Source organism: Vanellus vanellus (genome assembly GCF_965231255.1).
Source record: "Vanellus vanellus genome assembly, chromosome: 11".
Lineage (NCBI taxonomy): Eukaryota > Metazoa > Chordata > Aves > Charadriiformes > Charadriidae > Vanellus > Vanellus vanellus.
The window spans coordinates 92,045-114,639 of record NC_138916.1 but is presented as its reverse complement, the minus strand read 5'-3'; positions in this window follow the sequence as shown (position 1 = coordinate 114,639).

Genomic DNA, 22,595 nt, shown 5'->3' with positions numbered 1-22,595 from the left:
TTTAGTCTGATATGTGCCAGCCGTGCAATCTACCTAGCCCTGCAAAGTGCAAATATTAACCTAAATGCATATTAAGATACTGTGTGTTAGCTCCTGAACTGAAATAGAGAGCGGGTGTTCCAGCGGAGGCAAGCAAATCGTGTTGATTTACAGTGGCTTGCGGATTTGGCCCATTACCGCTTCTTTATACACTTTTAAAAAGAAATGCCAACTCGATAGTTTAGGCTTTAACTGGAACATGGCAAGTAATTGTATGTTTTGGCGGACCCCTAGTAATGTTGCAGAATCTTTCTCAGAAGTTGTTCCATGGGATAGCCGATTCCTCAGGTAAGAGCTACTTGTTTGTTCAATCCTCCATCTTAGGCCTGATCCTCAGGTGCATCCTCCTTCTCGCAGCGATTTCCTAGGAACAGATTTCGAAGAACAGCTCTGATCACAGAATCACAGATTGGTTAGGGTTGGAAAGGACCTCTGGAGATCATCCAGCCCAACCCCCCTGCCAGAGCAGGGTCACCTACAGCAGGTTGCACAGGATGACCTCCAGGCGGGTTTTGAATGTCTCTGGGGTCGGAGACTCTACCGCCTCCCTGGGCAGCCTGTTCCAGCGCTCTGCCACCCTCAAAGTAAAGAAGTTCCTCCTCATGCTTTGATAGAAGTTCCTAGGTTCCAGTTTGTACCCGTTACCTCTTGTCCTGGATCATCTTTGATGATCCAGGACAAGAGGTAACGGGCACCAATTGGAACGTAGGAACTTGAACTTGAACTGGAAGGTAGGAACTTGAACTTGAACATAGGATTATCCTTGATGATTCAGGATAGCTGTGTGTCTGACCAGTCTATCTTTCTAAGGAGGTCCTGGGCCAGCTCCAGCCATGCTGTGCTGAGCAGAGCCCCTGGCAGCAGCCCCACAGCTCACTCCCAGTGTGCCTGAATGGAAAAGGTACCAAAGTTGCTCCAACACTTTGTGAGAAACTCTATAGTGTTACCCCACAAGCGCAAAGCGACGGCAAAGCCCGTGAAATGACACCGGTGCTTCCAGAAAATGTCAAGCTTCCTGCCCAAGGGTGACATGCCATGCGGTGGGGTCAGGGCCACGCGCTGAGCACCCGGTGCGCTGGGGTTGCCCCAGCGGTTCCTGAGCAGCTCCTGCAGTGCTGCCGCCGGTACCGTTCTGGCGGCTGTAGTTGTTTAAAAAGCCGTTGTTGTTTCCGGCGTAATCTGACGGCAGTTTTCTCGGGCATTTGGGCCTCTTCTAATAAGTGTGCTGTGAGTACATCTGCAAGCATTCACCTGTCGAGGTCAAATGACTGGTGGTGCTCATCTGCCCCCGTGCTACTTCTGCTGCCTCCCGTGAATGCTCATGTGCCTGCGTGCCCCTGTACAGGCACAGATGCACGCGCGCAACACCTGATCCCGCATCCTAATTATTTTTTGCCCGGTTCTCTGAGTTGTTCTGCTTCCGGCTGATGAATGGGAAAGTGTAGTAGTGCTGTTTCATTTCACCAGCCTCTCAAGTGTGGAAATTATGGTAAATTTGAGAACAAGCCAGATTAGATTGATAGTTACACCTCCTCCTTTAATTAGCCAACCACAGGATCTGTGGAGGCAAAGGCCGGGGGGGTGTGTCGGTGTATATAACGTGTATTGTCTATGTGAAAGATTAATCAAAAGGAGTTGCTTGAGGTGGGAAGGCTTTTCCGGAGAGGTTCCACATGTTGTCAGGTAGTCCCTCTGAATGGCAGCTTCCGGTTCGGTCCCTTAGCTTTCGGAAGTGACATTTAGTCTGATATGTGCCAGCCGTGCAATCTACCTAGCCCTGCAAAGTGCAAATATTAACCTAAATGCATATTAAGATACTGTGTGTTAGCTCCTGAACTGAAATAGAGAGCGGGTGTTCCAGCGGAGGCAAGCAAATCGTGTTGATTTACAGTGGCTTGCGGATTTGGCCCATTACCGCTTCTTTATACACTTTTAAAAAGAAATGCCAACTCGATAGTTTAGGCTTTAACTGGAACATGGCAAGAAATTGTATGTTTTGGCGGACCCCTAGTAATGTTGCAGAAACTTTCTCAGAAGTTGTTCCATGGGATAGCCGATTCCTCAGGTAAGAGCTACTTGTTTGTTCAATCCTCCATCTTAGGCCTGCTCCTCAGGTGCATCCTCCTTCTCGCAGCGATTTCCTAGGAACAGATTTCGAAGAACAGCTCTGATCACAGAATCACAGATTGGTTAGGGTTGGAAAGGGGCTCTGGAGATCATGTAGTCCAACCCCCCTGCCAGAGCAGGGTCACCTACAGCAGGTTGCACAGGATGACCTCCAGGCGGGTTTTGAATGTCTCTGGGGTGGGAGACTCTACCGCCTCCCTGGGCAGCCTGTTCCAGCGCTCTGCCACCGTCAAAGTAAAGAAGTTCCTCCTCATGGTTTGATAGATGTTCCTAGGTTCCAGTTTGTACCCGTTACCTCTTGTCCTGGATCATCAAAAATCATCTTTGATGATCCAGGACAAGAGGTAACGGGCACCAATTGGAACGTAGGAACTTGAACTTGAACTGGAAGGTAGGAACTTGAACTTGAACATAGGATTATCCTTGATGATTCAGGATAGCTGTGTGTCTGACCAGTCTGTCTTTCGAAGGAGGTCCTGGGCCAGCTCCAGCCATGCTGTGCTGAGCAGAGCCCCTGGCAGCAGCCCCACAGCTCACTCCCAGTGTGCCTGAATGGAAAAGGTACCAAAGTTGCTCCAACACTTTGTGAAAAACTCTATAGTGTTACCCCACAAGCGCAAAGCGACGGCAAAGCCCGTGAAATGACACCGGTGCTTCCAGAAAATGTCAAGCTTCCTGCCCAAGGGTGACATGCCATGCGGTGGGGTCAGGGCCACGCGCTGAGCACCCGGTGCGCTGGGGTTGCCCCAGCGGTTCCTGAGCAGCTCCTGCAGTGCTGCCGCCGGTACCGTTCTGGCGGCTGTAGTTGTTTAAAAAGCCGTTGTTGTTTCCGGCGTAATCTGACGGCAGTTTTCTCGGGCATTTGGGCCTCTTCTAATAAGTGTGCTGTGAGTACATCTGCAAGCATTCACCTGTCGAGGTCAAATGACTGGTGGTGCTCATCTGCCCCCGTGCTACTGCTGCTGCCTCCCGTGAATGCTCATGTGCCTGCGTGCCCCTGTACAGGCACAGATGCACGCGCGCAACACCTGATCCCGCATCCTAATTATTTTTCGCCCGGTTCTCTGAGTTGTTCTGCTTCCGGCTGATGAATGGGAAAGTGTAGTAGTGCTGTTTCATTTCACCAGCCTCTCAAGTGTGGAAATTATGGTAAATTTGAGAACAAGCCAGATTAGATTGATAGTTACACCTCCTCCTTTAATTAGCCAACCACAGGATCTGTGGAGGCAAAGGCCGGGGGGGTGTGTCGGTGTATATAAGGTGTATTGTCTATGTGAAAGATTAATCAAAAGGAGTTGCTTGAGGTGGGAAGGCTTTTCCGGAGAGGTTCCACATGTTGTCAGGTAGTCCCTCTGAATGGCAGCTTCCGGTTCGGTCCCTTAGCTTTCGGAAGTGGCATTTAGTCTGATATGTGCCAGCCGTGCAATCTACCTAGCCCTGCAAAGTGCAAATATTAACCTAAATGCATATTAAGATACTGTGTGTTAGCTCCTGAACTGAAATAGAGAGCGGGTGTTCCAGCGGAGGCAAGCAAATCGTGTTGATTTACAGTGGCTTGCGGATTTGGCCCATTACCGCTTCTTTATACACTTTTAAAAAGAAATGCCAACTCGATAGTTTAGGCTTTAACTGGAACATGGCAAGAAATTGTATGTTTTGGCGGACCCCTAGTAATGTTGCAGAAACTTTCTCAGAAGTTGTTCCATGGGATAGCCGATTCCTCAGGTAAGAGCTACTTGTTTGTTCAATCCTCCATCTTAGGCCTGCTCCTCAGGTGCATCCTCCTTCTCGCAGCGATTTCCTAGGAACAGATTTCGAAGAACAGCTCTGATCACAGAATCACAGATTGGTTAGGGTTGGAAAGGGGCTCTGGAGATCATCTAGTCCAACCCCCCTGCCAGAGCAGGGTCACCTACAGCAGGTTGCACAGGATGACCTCCAGGCGGGTTTTGAATGTCTCTGGGGTCGGAGACTCTACCGCCTCCCCGGGAAGCCTGTTCCAGCGCTCTGCCACCCTCAAAGTAAAGAAGTTCCTCCTCATGCTTTGATAGAAGTTCCAAGGTTCCAGTTTGTACCCGTTACCTCTTGTCCTGGATCATCTTTGATGATCATCATCTTTGATGATCCAGGCCAAGAGGTAACGGGCACCAATTGGAACGTAGGAACTTGAACTTGAACTGGAAGGTAGGAACTTGAACTTGAACTGGAAGGTAGGAACTTGAACTTGAACATAGGATTATCCTTGATGATTCAGGATAGCTGTGTGTCTGACCAGTCTGTCTTTCGAAGGAGGTCCTGGGCCAGCTCCAGCCATGCTGTGCTGAGCAGAGCCCCTGGCAGCAGCCCCACAGCTCACTCCCAGTGTGCCTGAATGGAAAAGGTACCAAAGTTGCTCCAACACTTTGTGAAAAACTCTATAGTGTTACCCCACAAGCGCAAAGCGACGGCAAAGCCCGTGAAATGACACCGGTGCTTCCAGAAAATGTCAAGCTTCCTGCCCAAGGGTGACATGCCATGCGGTGGGGTCAGGGCCACGCGCTGAGCACCCGGTGCGCTGGGGTTGCCCCAGCGGTTCCTGAGCAGCTCCTGCAGTGCTGCCGCCGGTACCGTTCTGGCGGCTGTAGTTGTTTAAAAAGCCGTTGTTGTTTCCGGCGTAATCTGACGGCAGTTTTCTCGGGCATTTGGGCCTCTTCTAATAAGTGTGCTGTGAGTACATCTGCAAGCATTCACCTGTCGAGGTCAAATGACTGGTGGTGCTCATCTGCCCCCGTGCTACTGCTGCTGCCTCCCGTGAATGCTCATGTGCCTGCGTGCCCCTGTACAGGCACAGATGCACGCGCGCAACACCTGATCCCGCATCCTAATTATTTTTTGCCCGGTTCTCTGAGTTGTTCTGCTTCCGGCTGATGAATGGGAAAGTGTAGTAGTGCTGTTTCATTTCACCAGCCTCTCAAGTGTGGAAATTATGGTAAATTTGAGAACGAGCGAGATTAGATTGATAGTTACACCTCCTCCTTTAATTAGCCAACCACAGGATCTGTGGAGGCAAAGGCCGGGGGGGTGTGTCGGTGTATATAACGTGTATTGTCTATGTGAAAGATTAATCAAAAGGAGTTGCTTGAGGTGGGAAGGCTTTTCCGGAGAGGTTCCACATGTTGTCAGGTAGTCCCTCTGAATGGCAGCTTCCGGTTCGGTCCCTTAGCTTTCGGAAGTGGCATTTAGTCTGATATGTGCCAGCCGTGCAATCTACCTAGCCCTGCAAAGTGCAAATATTAACCTAAATGCATATTAAGATACTGTGTGTTAGCTCCTGAACTGAAATAGAGAGCGGGTGTTCCAGCGGAGGCAAGCAAATCGTGTTGATTTACAGTGGCTTGCGGATTTGGCCCATTACCGCTTCTTTATACACTTTTAAAAAGAAATGCCAACTCGATAGTTTAGGCTTTAACTGGAACATGGCAAGAAATTGTATGTTTTGGCGGACCCCTAGTAATGTTGCAGAAACTTTCTCAGAAGTTGTTCCATGGGATAGCCGATTCCTCAGGTAAGAGCTACTTGTTTGTTCAATCCTCCATCTTAGGCCTGCTCCTCAGGTGCATCCTCCTTCTCGCAGCGATTTCCTAGGAACAGATTTCGAAGAACAGCTCTGATCACAGAATCACAGATTGGTTAGGGTTGGAAAGGGGCTCTGGAGATCATCTAGTCCAACCCCCCTGCCAGAGCAGGGTCACCTACAGCAGGTTGCACAGGATGACCTCCAGGCGGGTTTTGAATGTCTCTGGGGTCGGAGACTCTACCGCCTCCCCGGGAAGCCTGTTCCAGCGCTCTGCCACCCTCAAAGTAAAGAAGTTCCTCCTCATGCTTTGATAGAAGTTCCAAGGTTCCAGTTTGTACCCGTTACCTCTTGTCCTGGATCATCTTTGATGATCATCATCTTTGATGATCCAGGCCAAGAGGTAACGGGCACCAATTGGAACGTAGGAACTTGAACTTGAACTGGAAGGTAGGAACTTGAACTTGAACTGGAAGGTAGGAACTTGAACTTGAACATAGGATTATCCTTGATGATTCAGGATAGCTGTGTGTCTGACCAGTCTGTCTTTCGAAGGAGGTCCTGGGCCAGCTCCAGCCATGCTGTGCTGAGCAGAGCCCCTGGCAGCAGCCCCACAGCTCACTCCCAGTGTGCCTGAATGGAAAAGGTACCAAAGTTGCTCCAACACTTTGTGAAAAACTCTATAGTGTTACCCCACAAGCGCAAAGCGACGGCAAAGCCCGTGAAATGACACCGGTGCTTCCAGAAAATGTCAAGCTTCCTGCCCAAGGGTGACATGCCATGCGGTGGGGTCAGGGCCACGCGCTGAGCACCCGGTGCGCTGGGGTTGCCCCAGCGGTTCCTGAGCAGCTCCTGCAGTGCTGCCGCCGGTACCGTTCTGGCGGCTGTAGTTGTTTAAAAAGCCGTTGTTGTTTCCGGCGTAATCTGACGGCAGTTTTCTCGGGCATTTGGGCCTCTTCTAATAAGTGTGCTGTGAGTACATCTGCAAGCATTCACCTGTCGAGGTCAAATGACTGGTGGTGCTCATCTGCCCCCGTGCTACTGCTGCTGCCTCCCGTGAATGCTCATGTGCCTGCGTGCCCCTGTACAGGCACAGATGCACGCGCGCAACACCTGATCCCGCATCCTAATTATTTTTTGCCCGGTTCTCTGAGTTGTTCTGCTTCCGGCTGATGAATGGGAAAGTGTAGTAGTGCTGTTTCATTTCACCAGCCTCTCAAGTGTGGAAATTATGGTAAATTTGAGAACGAGCGAGATTAGATTGATAGTTACACCTCCTCCTTTAATTAGCCAACCACAGGATCTGTGGAGGCAAAGGCCGGGGGGGTGTGTCGGTGTATATAACGTGTATTGTCTATGTGAAAGATGAATCAAAAGGAGTTGCTTGAGGTGGGAAGGCTTTTCCGGAGAGGTTCCACATGTTGTCAGGTAGTCCCTCTGAATGGCAGCTTCCGGTTCGGTCCCTTAGCTTTCGGAAGTGGCATTTAGTCTGATATGTGCCAGCCGTGCAATCTACCTAGCCCTGCAAAGTGCAAATATTAACCTAAATGCATATTAAGATACTGTGTGTTAGCTCCTGAACTGAAATAGAGAGCGGGTGTTCCAGCGGAGGCAAGCAAATCGTGTTGATTTACAGTGGCTTGCGGATTTGGCCCATTACCGCTTCTTTATACACTTTTAAAAAGAAATGCCAACTCGATAGTTTAGGCTTTAACTGGAACATGGCAAGAAATTGTATGTTTTGGCGGACCCCTAGTAATGTTGCAGAAACTTTCTCAGAAGTTGTTCCATGGGATAGCCGATTCCTCAGGTAAGAGCTACTTGTTTGTTCAATCCTCCATCTTAGGCCTGCTCCTCAGGTGCATCCTCCTTCTCGCAGCGATTTCCTAGGAACAGATTTCGAAGAACAGCTCTGATCACAGAATCACAGATTGGTTAGGGTTGGAAAGGGGCTCTGGAGATCATCTAGTCCAACCCCCCTGCCAGAGCAGGGTCACCTACAGCAGGTTGCACAGGATGACCTCCAGGCGGGTTTTGAATGTCTCTGGGGTCGGAGACTCTACCGCCTCCCCGGGAAGCCTGTTCCAGCGCTCTGCCACCCTCAAAGTAAAGAAGTTCCTCCTCATGCTTTGATAGAAGTTCCTAGGTTCCAGTTTGTACCCGTTACCTCTTGTCCTGGATCATCTTTGATGATCATCATCTTTGATGATCCAGGCCAAGAGGTAACGGGCACCAATTGGAACGTAGGAACTTGAACTTGAACTGGAAGGTAGGAACTTGAACTTGAACTGGAAGGTAGGAACTTGAACTTGAACATAGGATTATCCTTGATGATTCAGGATAGCTGTGTGTCTGACCAGTCTGTCTTTCGAAGGAGGTCCTGGGCCAGCTCCAGCCATGCTGTGCTGAGCAGAGCCCCTGGCAGCAGCCCCACACCTCACTCCCAGTGTGCCTGAATGGAAAAGGTACCAAAGTTGCTCCAACACTTTCTGAAAAACTCTATAGTGTTACCCCACAAGCGCAAAGCGACGGCAAAGCCCGTGAAATGACACCGGTGCTTCCAGAAAATGTCAAGCTTCCTGCCCAAGGGTGACATGCCATGCGGTGGGGTCAGGGCCACGCGCTGAGCACCCGGTGCGCTGGGGTTGCCCCAGCGGTTCCTGAGCAGCTCCTGCAGTGCTGCCGCCGGTACCGTTCTGGCGGCTGTAGTTGTTTAAAAAGCCGTTGTTGTTTCCGGCGTAATCTGACGGCAGTTTTCTCGGGCATTTGGGCCTCTTCTAATAAGTGTGCTGTGAGTACATCTGCAAGCATTCACCTGTCGAGGTCAAATGACTGGTGGTGCTCATCTGCCCCCGTGCTACTGCTGCTGCCTCCCGTGAATGCTCATGTGCCTGCGTGCCCCTGTACAGGCACAGATGCACGCGCGCAACACCTGATCCCGCATCCTAATTATTTTTTGCCCGGTTCTCTGAGTTGTTCTGCTTCCGGCTGATGAATGGGAAAGTGTAGTAGTGCTGTTTCATTTCACCAGCCTCTCAAGTGTGGAAATTATGGTAAATTTGAGAACGAGCGAGATTAGATTGATAGTTACACCTCCTCCTTTAATTAGCCAACCACAGGATCTGTGGAGGCAAAGGCCGGGGGGGTGTGTCGGTGTATATAACGTGTATTGTCTATGTGAAAGATTAATCAAAAGGAGTTGCTTGAGGTGGGAAGGCTTTTCCGGAGAGGTTCCACATGTTGTCAGGTAGTCCCTCTGAATGGCAGCTTCCGGTTCGGTCCCTTAGCTTTCGGAAGTGACATTTAGTCTGATATGTGCCAGCCGTGCAATCTACCTAGCCCTGCAAAGTGCAAATATTAACCTAAATGCATATTAAGATACTGTGTGTTAGCTCCTGAACTGAAATAGAGAGCGGGTGTTCCAGCGGAGGCAAGCAAATCGTGTTGATTTACAGTGGCTTGAGGATTTGGCCCATTACCGCTTCTTTATACACTTTTAAAAAGAAATGCCAACTCGATAGTTTAGGCTTTAACTGGAACATGGCAAGAAATTGTATGTTTTGGCGGACCCCTAGTAATGTTGCAGAAACTTTCTCAGAAGTTGTTCCATGGGATAGCCGATTCCTCAGGTAAGAGGTACTTGTTTGTTCAATCCTCCATCTTAGGCCTGCTCCTCAGGTGCATCCTCCTTCTCGCAGCAATTTCCTAGGAACAGATTTCAAAGAACAGCTCTGATCACAGAATCACAGATTGGTTAGGGTTGGAAAGGGGCTCTGGAGATCATCTAGTCCAACCCCCCTGCCAGAGCAGGGTCACCTACAGCAGGTTGCACAGGATGACCTCCAGGCGGGTTTTGAATGTCTCTGGGGTCGGAGACTCTACCGCCTCCCCGGGAAGCCTGTTCCAGCGCTCTGCCACCCTCAAAGTAAAGAAGTTCCTCCTCATGCTTTGATAGAAGTTCCTAGGTTCCAGTTTGTACCCGTTACCTCTTGTCCTGGATCATCTTTGATGATCATCATCTTTGATGATCCAGGCCAAGAGGTAACGGGCACCAATTGGAACGTAGGAACTTGAACTTGAACTGGAAGGTAGGAACTTGAACTTGAACTGGAAGGTAGGAACTTGAACTTGAACATAGGATTATCCTTGATGATTCAGGATAGCTGTGTGTCTGACCAGTCTGTCTTTCGAAGGAGGTCCTGGGCCAGCTCCAGCCATGCTGTGCTGAGCAGAGCCCCTGGCAGCAGCCCCACACCTCACTCCCAGTGTGCCTGAATGGAAAAGGTACCAAAGTTGCTCCAACACTTTCTGAAAAACTCTATAGTGTTACCCCACAAGCGCAAAGCGACGGCAAAGCCCGTGAAATGACACCGGTGCTTCCAGAAAATGTCAAGCTTCCTGCCCAAGGGTGACATGCCATGCGGTGGGGTCAGGGCCACGCGCTGAGCACCCGGTGCGCTGGGGTTGCCCCAGCGGTTCCTGAGCAGCTCCTGCAGTGCTGCCGCCGGTACCGTTCTGGCGGCTGTAGTTGTTTAAAAAGCCGTTGTTGTTTCCGGCGTAATCTGACGGCAGTTTTCTCGGGCATTTGGGCCTCTTCTAATAAGTGTGCTGTGAGTACATCTGCAAGCATTCACCTGTCGAGGTCAAATGACTGGTGGTGCTCATCTGCCCCCGTGCTACTGCTGCTGCCTCCCGTGAATGCTCATGTGCCTGCGTGCCCCTGTACAGGCACAGATGCACGCGCGCAACACCTGATCCCGCATCCTAATTATTTTTTGCCCGGTTCTCTGAGTTGTTCTGCTTCCGGCTGATGAATGGGAAAGTGTAGTAGTGCTGTTTCATTTCACCAGCCTCTCAAGTGTGGAAATTATGGTAAATTTGAGAACAAGCCAGATTAGATTGATAGTTACACCTCCTCCTTTAATTAGCCAACCACAGGATCTGTGGAGGCAAAGGCCGGGGGGTTGTGTCGGTGTATATAAGGTGTATTGTCTATGTGAAAGATTAATCAAAAGGAGTTGCTTGAGGTGGGAAGGCTTTTCCGGAGAGGTTCCACATGTTGTCAGGTAGTCCCTCTGAATGGCAGCTTCCGGTTCGGTCCCTTAGCTTTCGGAAGTGACATTTAGTCTGATATGTGCCAGCCGTGCAATCTACCTAGCCCCGCAAAGTGCAAATATTAACCTAAATGCATATTAAGATACTGTGTGTTAGCTCCTGAACTGAAATAGAGAGCGGGTGTTCCAGCGGAGGCAAGCAAATCGTGTTGATTTACAGTGGCTTGCGGATTTGGCCCATTACCGCTTCTTTATACACTTTTAAAAAGAAATGCCAACTCGATAGTTTAGGCTTTAACTGGAACATGGCAAGTAATTGTATGTTTTGGCGGACCCCTAGTAATGTTGCAGAATCTTTCTCAGAAGTTGTTCCATGGGATAGCCGATTCCTCAGGTAAGAGCTACTTGTTTGTTCAATCCTCCATCTTAGGCCTGCTCCTCAGGTGCATCCTCCTTCTCGCAGCGATTTCCTAGGAACAGATTTCGAAGAACAGCTCTGATCACAGAATCACAGATTGGTTAGGGTTGGAAAGGAGCTCTGGAGATCATCCAGCCCAACCCCCCTGCCAGAGCAGGGTCACCTACAGCAGGTTGCACAGGATGACCTCCAGGCGGGTTTTGAATGTCTCTGGGGTCGGAGACTCTACCGCCTCCCCGGGAAGCCTGTTCCAGCGCTCTGCCACCCTCAAAGTAAAGAAGTTCCTCCTCATGCTTTGATAGAAGTTCCTAGGTTCCAGTTTGTACCCGTTACCTCTTGTCCTGGATCATCAAAAATCATCTTTGATGATCCAGGACAAGAGGTAACGGGCACCAATTGGAACGTAGGAACTTGAACTTGAACTGGAAGGTAGGAACTTGAACTTGAACATAGGATTATCCTTGATGATTCAGGATAGCTGTGTGTCTGACCAGTCTGTCTTTCGAAGGAGGTCCTGGGCCAGCTCCAGCCATGCTGTGTTGAGCAGAGCCCCTGGCAGCAGCCCCACAGCTCACTCCCAGTGTGCCTGAATGGAAAAGGTACCAAAGTTGCTCCAACACTTTCTGAAAAACTCTATAGTGATACCCCACAAGCGCAAAGCGACGGCAAAGCCCGTGAAATGACACCGGTGCTTCCAGAAAATGCCAAGCTTCCTGCCCAAGGGTGACATGCCATGCGGTGGGGTCAGGGCCACGCGCTGAGCACCCGGTGCGCTGGGGTTGCCCCAGCGGTTCCTGAGCAGCTCCTGCAGTGCTGCCGCCGGTACCGTTCTGGCGGCTGTAGTTGTTTAAAAAGCCGTTGTTGTTTCTGGCGTAATCTGACGGCAGTTTTCTCGGGCATTTGGGCCTCTTCTAATAAGTGTGCTGTGAGTACATCTGCAAGCATTCACCTGTCGAGGTCAAATGACTGGTGGTGCTCATCTGCCCCCGTGCTACTGCTGCTGCCTCCCGTGAATGCTCATGTGCCTGCGTGCCCCTGTACAGGCACAGATGCACGCGCGCAACACCTGATCCCGCATCCTAATTATTTTTCGCCCGGTTCTCTGAGTTGTTCTGCTTCCGGCTGATGAATGGGAAAGTGTAGTAGTGCTGTTTCATTTCACCAGCCTCTCAAGTGTGGAAATTATGGTAAATTTGAGAACAAGCCAGATTAGATTGATAGTTACACCTCCTCCTTTAATTAGCCAACCACAGGATCTGTGGAGGCAAAGGCCGGGGGGGTGTGTCGGTGTATATAACGTGTATTGTCTATGTGAAAGATTAATCAAAAGGAGTTGCTTGAGGTGGGAAGGCTTTTCCGGAGAGGTTCCACATGTTGTCAGGTAGTCCCTCTGAATGGCAGCTTCCGGTTCGGTCCCTTAGCTTTCGGAAGTGACATTTAGTCTGATATGTGCCAGCCGTGCAATCTACCTAGCCCTGCAAAGTGCAAATATTAACCTAAATGCATATTAAGATACTGTGTGTTAGCTCCTGAACTGAAATAGAGAGCGGGTGTTCCAGCGGAGGCAAGCAAATCGTGTTGATTTACAGTGGCTTGAGGATTTGGCCCATTACCGCTTCTTTATACACTTTTAAAAAGAAATGCCAACTCGATAGTTTAGGCTTTAACTGGAACATGGCAAGTAATTGTATGTTTTGGCGGACCCCTAGTAATGTTGCAGAAACTTTCTCAGAAGTTGTTCCATGGGATAGCCGATTCCTCAGGTAAGAGCTACTTGTTTGTTCAATCCTCCATCTTAGGCCTGCTCCTCAGGTGCATCCTCCTTCTCGCAGCGATTTCCTAGGAACAGATTTCGAAGAACAGCTCTGATCACAGAATCACAGATTGGTTAGGGTTGGAAAGGAGCTCTGGAGATCATCCAGCCCAACCCCCCTGCCAGAGCAGGGTCACCTACAGCAGGTTGCACAGGATGACCTCCAGGCGGGTTTTGAATGTCTCTGGGGTCGGAGACTCTACCGCCTCCCTGGGAAGCCTGTTCCAGCGCTCTGCCACCCTCAAAGTAAAGAAGTTCCTCCTCATGCTTTGATAGAAGTTTCTAGGTTCCAGTTTGTACCCGTTACCTCTTGTCCTGGATCATCTTTGATGATCCAGGACAAGAGGTAACGGGCACCAATTGGAACGTAGGAACTTGAACTTGAACTGGAAGGTAGGAACTTGAACTTGAACATAGGATTATCCTTGATGATTCAGGATAGCTGTGTGTCTGACCAGTCTGTCTTTCGAAGGAGGTCCTGGGCCAGCTCCAGCCATGCTGTGCTGAGCAGAGCCCCTGGCAGCAGCCCCACAGCTCACTCCCAGTGTGCCTGAATGGAAAAGGTACCAAAGTTGCTCCAACACTTTCTGAAAAACTCTATAGTGTTACCCCACAAGCGCAAAGCGACGGCAAAGCCCGTGAAATGACACCGGTGCTTCCAGAAAATGTCAAGCTTCCTGCCCAAGGGTGACATGCCATGCGGTGGGGTCAGGGCCACGCGCTGAGCACCCGGTGCGCTGGGGTTGCCCCAGCGGTTCCTGAGCAGCTCCTGCAGTGCTGCCGCCGGTACCGTTCTGGCGGCTGTAGTTGTTTAAAAAGCCGTTGTTGTTTCCGGCGTAATCTGACGGCAGTTTTCTCGGGCATTTGGGCCTCTTCTAATAAGTGTGCTGTGAGTACATCTGCAAGCATTCACCTGTCGAGGTCAAATGACTGGTGGTGCTCATCTGCCCCCGTGCTACTTCTGCTGCCTCCCGTGAATGCTCATGTGCCTGCGTGCCCCTGTACAGGCACAGATGCACGCGCGCAACACCTGATCCCGCATCCTAATTATTTTTCGCCCGGTTCTCGGAGTTGTTCTGCTTCCGGCTGATGAATGGGAAAGTGTAGTAGTGCTGTTTCATTTCACCAGCCTCTCAAGTGTGGAAATTATGGTAAATTTGAGAACGAGCGAGATTAGATTGATAGTTACACCTCCTCCTTTAATTAGCCAACCACAGGATCTGTGGAGGCAAAGGCCGGGGGGGTGTGTCGGTGTATATAACGTGTATTGTCTATGTGAAAGATTAATCAAAAGGAGTTGCTTGAGGTGGGAAGGCTTTTCCGGAGAGGTTCCACATGTTGTCAGGTAGTCCCTCTGAATGGCAGCTTCCGGTTCGGTCCCTTAGCTTTCGGAAGTGACATTTAGTCTGATATGTGCCAGCCGTGCAATCTACCTAGCCCTGCAAAGTGCAAATATTAACCTAAATGCATATTAAGATACTGTGTGTTAGCTCCTGAACTAAAATAGAGAGCGGGTGTTCCAGCGGAGGCAAGCAAATCGTGTTGATTTACAGTGGCTTGCGGATTTGGCCCATTACCGCTTCTTTATACACTTTTAAAAAGAAATGCCAACTCGATAGTTTAGGCTTTAACTGGAACATGGCAAGAAATTGTATGTTTTGGCGGACCCCTAGTAATGTTGCAGAAACTTTCTCAGAAGTTGTTCCATGGGATAGCTGATTCCTCAGGTAAGAGCTACTTGTTTGTTCAATCCTCCATCTTAGGCCTGCTCCTCAGGTGCATCCTCCTTCTCGCAGCGATTTCCTAGGAACAGATTTCGAAGAACAGCTCTGATCACAGAATCACAGATTGGTTAGGGTTGGAAAGGGGCTCTGGAGATCATCTAGTCCAACCCCCCTGCCAGAGCAGGGTCACCTACAGCAGGTTGCACAGGATGACCTCCAGGCGGGTTTTGAATGTCTCTGGGGTCGGAGACTCTACCGCCTCCCCGGGAAGCCTGTTCCAGCGCTCTGCCACCCTCAAAGTAAAGAAGTTCCTCCTCATGCTTTGATAGAAGTTCCTAGGTTCCAGTTTGTACCCGTTACCTCTTGTCCTGGATCATCTTTGATGATCATCATCTTTGATGATCCAGGCCAAGAGGTAACAGGCACCAATTGGAACGTAGGAACTTGAACTTGAACTGGAAGGTATAAACTTGAACTTGAACTGGAAGGTAGGAACTTGAACTTGAACATAGGATTATCCTTGATGATTCAGGATAGCTGTGTGTCTGACCAGTCTGTCTTTCGAAGGAGGTCCTGGGCCAGCTCCAGCCATGCTGTGCTGAGCAGAGCCCCTGGCAGCAGCCCCACACCTCACTCCCAGTGTGCCTGAATGGAAAAGGTACCAAAGTTGCTCCAACACTTTCTGAAAAACTCTATAGTGTTACCCCACAAGCTCAAAGCGACGGCAAAGCCCGTGAAATGACACCGGTGCTTCCAGAAAATGTCAAGCTTCCTGCCCAAGGGTGACATGCCATGCGGTGGGGTCAGGGCCACGCGCTGAGCACCCGGTGCGCTGGGGTTGCCCCAGCGGTTCCTGAGCAGCTCCTGCAGTGCTGCCGCCGGTACCGTTCTGGCAGCTGTAGTTGTTTAAAAAGCCGTTGTTGTTTCCGGCGTAATCTGACGGCAGTTTTCTCGGGCATTTGGGCCTCTTCTAATAAGTGTGCTGTGAGTACATCTGCAAGCATTCACCTGTCGAGGTCAAATGACTGGTGGTGCTCATCTGCCCCCGTGCTACTTCTGCTGCCTCCCGTGAATGCTCATGTGCCTGCGTGCCCCTGTACAGGCACAGATGCACGCGCGCAACACCTGATCCCGCATCCTAATTATTTTTTGCCCGGTTCTCTGAGTTGTTCTGCTTCCGGCTGATGAATGGGAAAGTGTAGTAGTGCTGTTTCATTGCACCAGCCTCTCAAGTGTGGAAATTATGGTAAATTTGAGAACGAGCGAGATTAGATTGATAGTTACACCTCCTCCTTTAATTAGCCAACCACAGGATCTGTGGAGGCAAAGGCCGGAAGTGTGTGTCGGTGTATATAACGTGTATTGTCTATGTGAAAGATTAATCAAAAGGAGTTGCTTGAGGTGGGAAGGCTTTTCCGGAGAGGTTCCACATGTTGTCAGGTAGTCCCTCTGAATGGCAGCTTCCGGTTCGGTCCCTTAGCTTTCGGAAGTGACATTTAGTCTGATATGTGCCAGCCGTGCAATCTACCTAGCCCTGCAAAGTGCAAATATTAACCTAAATGCATATTAAGATACTGTGTGTTAGCTCCTGAACTAAAATAGAGAGCGGGTGTTCCAGCGGAGGCAAGCAAATCGTGTTGATTTACAGTGGCTTGCGGATTTGGCCCATTACCGCTTCTTTATACACTTTTAAAAAGAAATGCCAACTCGATAGTTTAGGCTTTAACTGGAACATGGCAAGAAATTGTATGTTTTGGCGGACCCCTAGTAATGTTGCAGAAACTTTCTCAGAAGTTGTTCCATGGGATAGCCGATTCCTCAGGTAAGAGCTACTTGTTTGTTCAATCCTCCATCTTAGGCCTGCTCCTCAGGTGCATCCTCCTTCTCGCAGCGATTTCCTAGGAACAGATTTCGAAGAACAGCTCTGATCACAGAATCACAGATTGGTTAGGGTTGGAAAGGGGCTCTGGAGATCATCTAGTCCAACCCCCCTGCCAGAGCAGGGTCACCTACAGCAGGTTGCACAGGATGACCTCCAGGCGGGTTTTGAATGTCTCTGGGGTCGGAGACTCTACCGCCTCCCCGGGAAGCCTGTTCCAGCGCTCTGCCACCCTCAAAGTAAAGAAGTTCCTCCTCATGCTTTGATAGAAGTTCCTAGGTTCCAGTTTGTACCCGTTACCTCTTGTCCTGGATCATCTTTGATGATCATCATCTTTGATGATCCAGGCCAAGAGGTAACGGGCACCAATTGGAACGTAGGAACTTGAACTTGAACTGGAAGGTAGGAACTTGAACTTGAACTGGAAGGTAGGAACTTGAACTTGAACATAGGATTTTCCTTGATGATTCAGGATAGCTGTGTGTCTGACCAGTCTGTCTTTCGAAGGAGGTCCTGGGCCAGCTCCAGCCATGCTGTGCTGAGCAGAGCCCCTGGCAGCAGCCCCACAGCTCACTCCCAGTGTGCCTGAATGGAAAAGGTACCAAAGTTGCTCCAACACTTTCTGAAAAACTCTATAGTGTTACCCCACAAGCGCAAAGCGACGGCAAAGCCCGTGAAATGACACCGGTGCTTCCAGAAAATGTCAAGCTTCCTGCCCAAGGGTGACATGCCATGCGGTGGGGTCAGGGCCACGCGCTGAGCACCCGGTGCGCTGGGGTTGCCCCAGCGGTTCCTGAGCAGCTCCTGCAGTGCTGCCGCCGGTACCGTTCTGGCGGCTGTAGTTGTTTAAAAAGCCGTTGTTGTTTCCGGCGTAATCTGACGGCAGTTTTCTCGGGCATTTGGGCCTCTTCTAATAAGTGTGCTGTGAGTACATCTGCAAGCATTCACCTGTCGAGGTCAAATGACTGGTGGTGCTCATCTGCCCCCGTGCTACTGCTGCTGCCTCCCGTGAATGCTCATGTGCCTGCGTGCCCCTGTACAGGCACAGATGCACGCGCGCAACACCTGATCCCGCATCCTAATTATTTTTCGCCCGGTTCTCTGAGTTGTTCTGCTTCCGGCTGATGAATGGGAAAGTGTAGTGGTGCTGTTTCATTTCACCAGCCTCTCAAGTGTGGAAATTATGGTAAATTTGAGAACAAGCCAGATTAGATTGATAGTTACACCTCCTCCTTTAATTAGCCAACCGCAGGATCTGTGGAGGCAAAGGCCGGGGGGGTGTGTCAGTGTATATAAGGTGCATTGTCTATGTGAAAGATTAATCAAAAGGAGTTGCTTGAGGTGGGAAGGCTTTTCCGGAGAGGTTCCACATGTTGTCAGGTAGTCCCTCTGAATGGCAGCTTCCGGTTCGGTCCCTTAGCTTTCGGAAGTGACATTTAGTCTGATATGTGCCAGCCGTGCAATCTACCTAGCCCTGCAAAGTGCAAATATTAACCTAAATGTATATTAAGATACTGTGTGTTAGCTCCTGAACTGAAATAGAGAGCGGGTGTTCCAGCGGAGGCAAGCAAATCGTGTTGATTTAGAGTGGCTTGAGGATTTGGCCCATTACCGCTTCTTTATACACTTTTAAAAAGAAATGCCAACTCGATAGTTTAGGCTTTAACTGGAACATGGCAAGTAATTGTATGTTTTGGCGGACCCCTAGTAATGTTGCAGAATCTTTCTCAGAAGTTGTTCCATGGGATAGCCGATTCCTCAGGTAAGAGCTACTTGTTTGTTCAATCCTCCATCTTAGGCCTGCTCCTCAGGTGCATCCTCCTTCTCGCAGCGATTTCCTAGGAACAGATTTCGAAGAACAGCTCTGATCACAGAATCACAGATTGCTTTGGGTTGGAAAGGAGCTCTGGAGATCATCCAGTCCAACCCCCTGCCAGAGCAGGGTCACCTTCAGCAGGTTGCACAGGATGACCTCCAGGCGGGTTTTGAATGTCTCTGGGGTCGGAGACTCTACTGCCTCCCTGGGCAGCCTGTTCCAGCGCTCTGCCACCCTCAAAGTAAAGAAGTTCCTCCTCATGCTTTGATAGAAGTTCCTAGGTTCCAGTTTGTACCCGTTACCTCTTGTCCTGGATCATCTTTGATGATCCAGGACAAGAGGTAACGGGCACCAATTGGAACGTAGGAACTTGAACTTGAACTGGAAGGTAGGAACTTGAACATAGGATTATCCTTGATGATTCAGGATAGCTGTGTGTCTGACCAGTCTGTCTTTCGAAGGAGGTCCTGGGCCAGCTCCAGCCATGCTGTGCTGAGCAGAGCCCCTGGCAGCAGCCCCACACCTCACTCCCAGTGTGCCTGAATGGAAAAGGTACCAAAGTTGCTCCAACACTTTCTGAAAAACTCTATAGTGTTACCCCACAAGCGCAAAGCGACGGCAAAGCCCGTGAAATGACACCGGTGCTTCCAGAAAATGCCAAGCTTCCTGCCCAAGGGTGACATGCCATGCGGTGGGGTCAGGGCCACGCGCTGAGCACCCGGTGCGCTGGGGTTGCCCCAGCGGTTCCTGAGCAGCTCCTGCAGTGCTGCCGCCGGTACCGTTCTGGCGGCTGTAGTTGTTTAAAAAGCCGTTGTTGTTTCCGGCGTAATCTGACGGCAGTTTTCTCGGGCATTTGGGCCTCTTCTAATAAGTGTGCTGTGAGTACATCTGCAAGCATTCACCTGTCGAGGTCAAATGACTGGTGGTGCTCATCTCCCCCCGTGCTACTGCTGCTGCCTCCCGTGAATGCTCATGTGCCTGCGTGCCCCTGTACAGGCACAGATGCACGCGCGCAACACCTGATCCCGCATCCTAATTATTTTTCGCCCGGTTCTCGGAGTTGTTCTGCTTCCGGCTGATGAATGGGAAAGTGTAGTAGTGCTGTTTCATTTCACCAGCCTCTCAAGTGTGGAAATTATGGTAAATTTGAGAACAAGCCAGATTAGATTGATAGTTACACCTCCTCCTTTAATTAGCCAACCACAGGATCTGTGGAGGCAAAGGCCGGTGGGGTGTGTTGGTGTATATAACGTGTATTGTCTATGTGAAAGATTAATCAAAAGGAGTTGCTTGAGGTGGGAAGGCTTTTCCGGAGAGGTTCCACATGTTGTCAGGTAGTCCCTCTGAATGGCAGCTTCCGGTTCGGTCCCTTAGCTTTCGGAAGTGACATTTAGTCTGATATGTGCCAGCCGTGCAATCTACCTAGCCCTGCAAAGTGCAAATATTAACCTAAATGCATATTAAGATACTGTGTGTTAGCTCCTGAACTGAAATAGAGAGCGGGTGTTCCAGCGGAGGCAAGCAAATCGTGTTGATTTACAGTGGCTTGAGGATTTGGCCCATTACCGCTTCTTTATACACTTTTAAAAAGAAATGCCAACTCGATAGTTTAGGCTTTAACTGGAACATGGCAAGTAATTGTATGTTTTGGCGGACCCCTAGTAATGTTGCAGAATCTTTCTCAGAAGTTGTTCCATGGGATAGCCGATTCCTCAGGTAAGAGCTACTTGTTTGTTCAATCCTCCATCTTAGGCCTGCTCCTCAGGTGCATCCTCCTTCTCGCAGCGATTTCCTAGGAACAGATTTCGAAGAACAGCTCTGATCACAGAATCACAGATTGGTTAGGGTTGGAAAGGAGCTCTGGAGATCATCCAGTCCAACCCCCTGCCAGAGCAGGGTCACCTTCAGCAGGTTGCACAGGATGACCTCCAGGCGGGTTTTGAATGTCTCTGGGGTCGGAGACTCTACTGCCTCCCTGGGCAGCCTGTTCCAGCGCTCTGCCACCCTCAAAGTAAAGAAGTTCCTCCTCATGCTTTGATAGAAGTTCCTAGGTTCCAGTTTGTACCCGTTACCTCTTGTCCTGGATCATCTTTGATGATCCAGGACAAGAGGTAACGGGCACCAATTGGAACGTAGGAACTTGAACTTGAACTGGAACGTAGGAACTTGAACATAGGATTATCCTTGATGATTCAGGATAGCTGTGTGTCTGACCAGTCTGTCTTTCGAAGGAGGTCCTGGGCCAGCTCCAGCCATGCTGTGCTGAGCAGAGCCCCTGGCAGCAGCCCCACAGCTCACTCCCAGTGTGCCTGAATGGAAAAGGTACAAAAGTTGCTCCAACACTTTCTGAAAAACTCTAGTGTTACCCCACAAGCGCAAAGCGACGGCAAAGCCCGTGAAATGACACCGGTGCTTCCAGAAAATGCCAAGCTTCCTGCCCAAGGGTGACATGCCATGCGGTGGGGTCAGGGCCACGCGCTGAGCACCCGGTGCGCTGGGGTTGCCCCAGCGGTTCCTGAGCAGCTCCTGCAGTGCTGCCGCCGGTACCGTTCTGGCGGCTGTAGTTGTTTAAAAAGTTGTTGTTGTTTCCGGCGTAATCTGACGGCAGTTTTCTCGGGCATTTGGGCCTCTTCTAATAAGTGTGCTGTGAGTACATCTGCAAGCATTCACCTGTCGAGGTCAAATGACTGGTGGTGCTCATCTGCCCCCGTGCTACTGCTGCTGCCTCCCGTGAATGCTCATGTGCCTGCGTGCCCCTGTACAGGCACAGATGCACGCGCGCAACACCTGATCCCGCATCCTAATTATTTTTCGCCCGGTTCTCTGAGTTGTTCTGCTTCCGGCTGATGAATGGGAAAGTGTAGTAGTGCTGTTTCATTTCACCAGCCTCTCAAGTGTGGAAATTATGGTAAATTTGAGAACAAGCCAGATTAGATTGATAGTTACACCTCCTCCTTTAATTAGCCAACCACAGGATCTGTGGAGGCAAAGGCCGGGGGGCGTGTCGGTGGGGGGGCATACGATTTTACCATGGCGAGATTGCTGGAGGTTCTTTCTTGTCTGTTCTTTCTTGTCTTGTAAATTGGTATGAGGTTCTGCCAGTCTTCCTCACGTAGCACAATCCCTCTTGATTTCTGGAGGTTCCTCACAGGGTAAGCTAATGTTTAACATCAATAAGGGTTACCGAATGTTGTCCTTGAGAAGCAGGAGTCTGGAAGCTGTTGTCAATCCAACTGCTGTATTCCTGACCAGCAAGCCCGCTCGATTCAGGGTTAATTAACTGATTACTTAGAGCGGAAGTGTTGTGGAAGAGCCCGATCATTACCATTTCTATTCATTCTAATATGATGTATTTCAACTCCCCCTCCCTCACGCCTTCCAGAGAGTGATCTGGTGAAGGAGGATGACAAGTCTTTGTGAAACCATCTCGAGTTCTCCCAGATACTCGTAGTTGAAGTTGTCTAGCGGTGCGAGATTAGACACCGTGTGAAAGGCAATACTGCACAGATTCTTTATTCCAGACCATTTTGTAAGTTCGCATGATACAAAACCTCACGGTTACTGGGCAGCTCTCCCACTTTTCACGTCAACCTTTGCTACCTCGCCCGCTGCAACGTGCAGGAAAGAAACATTGATTTGAATTGCGCCGTGGTGCCGTGCATCTTAATGACACTCTGGAGTGACTGGCAGTGTGTCTGGGTCCTGGGGTTGGACCCGGTCTAGCTGCCAGGAGGCAACATTGCAGAGAGGGGCTACAGCTGTGGTCTCTGAAGGGACCTGGCTACTCTATGTAGGCCTTCTCTCCCTGCGTCTCAGAGTGCTTGAAGATGCTAATTGGTTCACATTTTCCTCTGTTCGTTAAGGTATTCTGTCCTTAAAAATTCAGCTTTTTAAAATAGTAACGTGTATTGTCTATGTGAAAGATGAATCAAAAGGAGTTGCTTGAGGTGGGAAGGCTTTTCCGGAGAGGTTCCACATGTTGTCAGGTAGTCCCTCTGAATGGCAGCTTCCGGTTCGGTCCCTTAGCTTTCGGAAGTGACATTTAGTCTGATATGTGCCAGCCGTGCAATCTACCTAGCCCTGCAAAGTGCAAATATTAACCTAAATGCATATTAAGATACTGTGTGTTAGCTCCTGAACTGAAATAGAGAGCGGGTGTTCCAGCGGAGGCA